Source organism: Globicephala melas, chromosome 20 (assembly GCF_963455315.2).
Source record: "Globicephala melas chromosome 20, mGloMel1.2, whole genome shotgun sequence".
Lineage (NCBI taxonomy): Eukaryota > Metazoa > Chordata > Mammalia > Artiodactyla > Delphinidae > Globicephala > Globicephala melas.
The window spans coordinates 12408638-12414196 of NC_083333.1; the positions used below are offsets into that span (position 1 = coordinate 12408638).

Consider the following 5559-nt stretch of genomic DNA (forward strand, 5'->3'; position numbering starts at 1 on the left):
CAATAATAGCCAAAAAGCAGGAGGAGGATATATGGAGTTAAATCAATCCTAAGATTCTTGCATTAGCTGGGTAGTGGGATTGCTTGATAACCATTAAAATAATAGTGAAAGGGGCTTCCCTGGTGGTGCAGTGGTTGAGAGTCCGCCTGCCGATGCAGGGGACACGGGTTTGTTCCCCGGTCCGGGAAGATCCCACATGCCACGGAGCGGCTGGGCCCGTGAGCCATGGCCGCTGAGCCTGCGCGTCTGCAACGGGAGAGGCCACAACAGTGAGAGGCCCGCGTACCGCAAAAAAAAAAAAAAAAAGAAGGTAAGGTTTAAAATAGGGACATTTCTTAAAAATGTCTTTGACTAATTATATTTCTTCTGCTATGAGCTTACCTGTATCTTTTGCCCTGTATACTATTTGGATGCTTTCCTTCTGCTATTGATTTTAGATGGATTTAAATATAGGTAAGTAGAAATATGTCCATGTGAATGTTGCAAATACTTTCTTATAGGGATCAGTTTTAAATCTTTATGCCTTGGTTGTAACACTAAGGGCGTGGTTTCACCACTTGCTTTGATGTTAGTGAAAAGAGAAATGGTCAGGTCTTAGGCTTTACACCCCTAATCAATTGAACTGAACTGAGGTCAAGGGAGCAAGCAAACCTGAGGTGCTGCATTCTTGTCATTTAGAGAGTATGGAGTTATCTGAACCAGTGATAGGAATAACGAATGGTGAATGTTGAAGTCTAAAGAAGGAAGAGAAATAAACCGGGCTGGGAAAAACTACAAAAATCCACAAGAGAAGGCTCAGCCGCCGCACACAAGTAGCTGCCGCTGTGGGAGGGGATGCCTGGAGCAGAGACGTGTGATGCATAGCTAATCACGACCAGCAGGTGGCGCTCTAAAGCCGTCCGATTGCTCTCCAGACTTCCAGAGTTGAGATTTTGCTTGAGCACCTAGAAAGAGGAAACTGAGGCCCCGGGAGCTTCGGACCCCTAATTTTTGGCTCTGTGATCTAGAGCAGCGGTCCCCAACCTTTTTGGCACCGGGGATGGGTTTCTGTGGAAGACAATTTTTCCACGGACGAGGGTGGGGGCGTGGGTCAGGCGGTAATGCGAGCCACGGGGAGCCATGAGGAGCAGCAGATGAAGCTTCGCGGGCTCGCCCGCAGCTCACTGCTCACCTCCGGCTGTGCGGCCCGGTACCGTCCACGGCCTGGGGGTTGGGCAGCCCTGCTCTAGAGGCAAAATCCCCAACATCTAGAGCCCTGTGGGGTTCTTTTTTTTTTTTTTTTTTTCGGTACGCGGGCCTCTCACTGTTGTGGCCTCTCCCGTTGCGGAGCACAAGCTCCGGACGCGCAAGCTCAGCGGCCATGGCTCACGGGCCCCGCCGCTCTAAGGCATGTGGAATTTTTCCGGACCAGGACACGAACCCGTGTCTCCTGCATTGTCAGGCGGACTCTCAACCACTGCGCCACCAGAGAAGCCCAACCCCCGTGGGGTTCTTTTTCTATGCTTGCTTTGCCTGTGGGCGCCTGAATTCCATCATCTCTTCAATTCAGTGGCTCAAACCTTGATGAGCAAACCGATCACCTGGTTCTCTTGTGAAAATGCAAATTCTAATTCAATCGGACTGGGGTGGGGCCTGAGGTTCTGCGTTTCTAACTAGCTCCCTGGTGATGACTCACACTCAGTAGTTCCGAAACTTAGAACATGCTGACTCTAAGGTCCTTTCTCTGTGATGTGGGAGGTGGGAGAGCTTGCAGCTTCCTGGAGTAAAATCCCTGGAGTAAAATCTGAAATGTCTACAAGTCAAAGTTGGGCCAGCTGCGTGACCTCTTGGGGTCTCAGTTTCCTCATCTATAAAATGGGAATGGTGACGGCCTTTACTTAGAGAGTTATTTGAAGGTTAAAGCAGGATATTGTATGTAAAACACCACAGTGCCTGGCGCCTAGTAAGCCTCAACAAGGCTTGGGGTTACACTATGAGAAGTATGGAGACGGGCAGCCCTGGTGGGGTGGTACCTTGGAGGGAGCAAGAGGTGAGGGGCAATCCTTAAGAAGGTGCCATCTTAGCTATCAAGATATCTGTCATCTGAAAGAAAGGGGACCTTTTTGTCATCTGGCTGAGGACAGAGAGCCAGGAGGAGAGCAGGTCTCCTGATCAGGTTGTAAACGTAAGGCTGCTTTTGAGGGAGATTTAAGTAGGCTGCAGGCTACGCGGGCTTCCTTCGGGAGATGGGGGCGGGATGGGAAGCAGTAGTTCCAGGCAGCTTGAGCTGCAGCTTTCATCACACTCCCCCATTTCACATCTTTAGGGGCTTTAGGGGTTGTGAGAAGAGCTAAGAGGAGCCAGGGATCGCCCTGGTCCTGCCCTCCTGCAAGGCTCTGCTACAGCCTGCAAAACCGTGGCTATGGCGACCTCAGCCCAGATGCCGGAGTTTACCAAAACGCTTTAAATAGGGCGGTGTTTCCATAGCATCTTTTTTTCTTTCTTTTTTTTTTTTTAATAAATTTATTTATTTATTTTTGGCTGCATTGGGTCTTCGTTGCTGTGCGCATCTTTATCTAGTTGCAGCGAGCGGAGGCTACTCTTCGTTGTGGTGCATGGGCTTCTCATTGCAGTGGCCTCTCTTGTTGCGGACCACAGGCTCCAGCCTCGTTAGCTTCAGTAGTCGTGGCATGTGGGCTCAGTAGTTGTGGTGCAAGGGCTTAGTTGCTACACAGCATGTGGGATCTTCCCGGACCAGGGCTTGAAGCCAGGTCACCTGCATTGGCAGGCGGATTCTTAACCACTGTGCCACCTGGGAAGCCCCATAGCATCTTTTTTTTGCCCTGAAGTTATGTATTTTAACAGCTTTACGTGTAATGTTCATATATAAAAAACTTTAAGTGCTTTCCTCCAATTAAAAATATCTAAAGAATTCAAAAATAAGGCATTCAATGTTTGAAAAAAGTACAGATTTACAAAATGTGCAGATTGTGTCATGAAAACTCCACACTAACATTATACACTTGGAGAAAATACAAGCAGGATATATTACACCTTCATGTAAGCAACAACTTAGTTCACACCATGCAATAAAAAGTACATTAATCAAGATACACTAGCTTTTGTAGATTCTAAACTGAAGGACTTTTTTTTCCTGTAGAATCCTTAAAACCTGTGGCACTTAAAATTTGTTAGCCTTTCTACTGCGAGGTAAATTACGCACAACAATGATGAAAAAGATGAACAGACCAGTTGTGTATTGTGAATCATTCCAGCTTTGTTCAATAATGGCCGAAACCCTTTTCTCATCTCCTCGTTTGTTTTCCTGATAAAGCTGTGCTGCCTGCCTATTGGCTGGACTATTTGGATTCGGTTCATCCAGCAGGGACTGAATTGATGTTAAGAGAGAAGCTACTTCATATATTGGACTCCACTGATCCTGAAGGATATCTAAACATGTGCTACCATCAGCATACACATTCGGATGAAGCATTTTGGATAAAAACCTGACAGCTGGCAGTATATTTGGATACTCTTCAGAAAATTCTGTTACTGGTTTAAAAGTACCATCTTCAAAGGATGTCCCTTCTGGTCCAAATATAACTGCATTCCAGTGCATGATGTTGTTTTCAGATGGTGTGCCACTGACACCCACAGGTGGATCCTCTTGCAATCACTTGAAATCCCGCATAAGCCTCCTCCAGGGCGGGTCGGCCTGCTCCCCAGCTGCCCGCAGTCAGTGTGAAAGCCCCATAGCATCTTAAAGGTCCATGAACATTTATGGACTAACTTCCAGTGCTCTGCTGGATGTTCCTGGGGATACAGAGACAAAGCCATGCAGCCCTTTCCCTCTCTGGGTGACCTTGGGGAGGTAAACATCACCGTGGGAAGGAATGATCAGTGAAGGGCCTCAGTAGCAGTTCTTAGCAATGGTGCTTGTCCTACGTGGTGGGACTTAATGACACACGGGACCTGCAGCTGCTGTGGAGGTGAGAGGTGTTTGGGGTGACTCTTCAGACCAGGATGGTCTGACCTGATAAAGACTAAAGGAGTGGGTCAGATTTGGAGAGGCAGAAAGGAGGGGGGATGCCACAACCCACTAAAGGGACTAATTGGATGTATATGAAGCCAATTACACACGTTATCTCATTTAAGCCCAAACAATAGTGTTAGGTCAGTACGGCATTTCATTTTGGGAAAATGCAGAGACGCACGGCAACCCGTTCAAGGTCTCGCCGCTAAAAGTGGTAAGTGGAGGCTATCTGACTTCAAGTTCTTTCTTTTAAGTACCACATGTGTGCTGTGCCAGGCTCTGTGCATCTCTTCTTCCCCTCGCCTTTCCCCTCAAATACAGGGCTGGAGACATACATGCATATAGTGGACATGGGGAAGCTTGAAGTTCCGGCTAAAGAGTTAGGGCTTGAATTTGTTTTTTTCCCTTCCCCAGCCCTGAAGTCTTGTTCAACAACAGCTGAGCGATGAGGCTGGCAGGGTTGCCTCACTTCTAGAAGGCCGGCCCCAGCCTTCCTGGCCTGAACCCACTTCCTGTCCTTGTGCCTCTTTTGTCAGAAGGTGATTCTCACACTTCCTGTTGATTTCTATTTTGTTTCAGCGGCTTCAGCTCCGGCTGCTTTGTGCTGCTGTTGATCTCATCAGAGAGGGCTGGGACACGGGACCAGGTACGTTGGGATGGTGGGGAGTTGGGGGGTCAGCTTGGACAAGGTCTGGGCCAGGTGAGGGCCAGCTGGCAACACGCCAGAGTTGGGGTGGGGGGCTCCTGGTGGACCCTCTCTGTCCATGTGGTCAGGGAACTGTCAGAGGCTGAGGTCAGTTTGTGAAGTTGGCTGTGTCTCTGTGTTTGGGGGTGATACCAGGGGTTGGCTTTGGTGGTTTCCTGAAATCCCATCACCTTGATTTGGTTGTATATTACCTGAGCTGCCCAGGTAGCATTTTTCTGGGTTGCAGAGAGACCTCCTTGGGTTCAGACAGGTTTATCTGAGGTTGACTGAGACGCAGCCGGTGTGCTGCTTGCAATTTTGCCAGGCTGACCAAGTTGGGGCTTGTGATTAAGTCTTGGCTTCTTGCCTTATTTATGGGCAAGTCACTTTCCTGTGAACCTGTTTTCTGGTCGACACAGTTGTAAAATGTCTCTGCTTTGTGGGATGTTTGTGATGCTTGAGCAGGACAATGATTGTGAAAGTGTTTTGTAAACTATAAGACGGCATTCTCAGGGTTAGAGGTTACTTTTATTTCATTTTCTTTGTTTTTAAAAATAAATTTATTTATTTGTTTATTTTTGGCTGCGTTGGGTCTTCGTTGCTTCACGGGCTTTCTCTAGTTGCGGCGAGTGGGGGCTACTCTTCGTTGCGGTGCGCGGGCTTCTCTTTGCTGTGGCTTCTCGTTGCGGAGCACGGGCTCTAGGCGCGCAGGCTTCAGTAGTTGTGGCTTGCAGGCTCTAGCGCGCAGGCTCAGTAGTTGCGGAGCACGGGCTTAGTTGCTCTGTGGCATGTGGGATCTTCCCAGACCATGGCTCGAACCCGTGTCACCTGCGTTAGCAGGCAGATTCTTAACCACTGCGCC

The 5559-nt window shown here is 48.6% G+C and overlaps 1 pseudogene; it reads right to left on the bottom strand.

Moving 5' to 3' along the window:
- Positions 1 to 3160: 3160 nt before the first annotated feature.
- Positions 3161 to 3675, bottom strand: LOC115856197 (ubiquitin-conjugating enzyme E2 B pseudogene; annotated as a pseudogene).
- Between the last annotated feature and the right edge of the window lie 1884 nt (positions 3676 to 5559).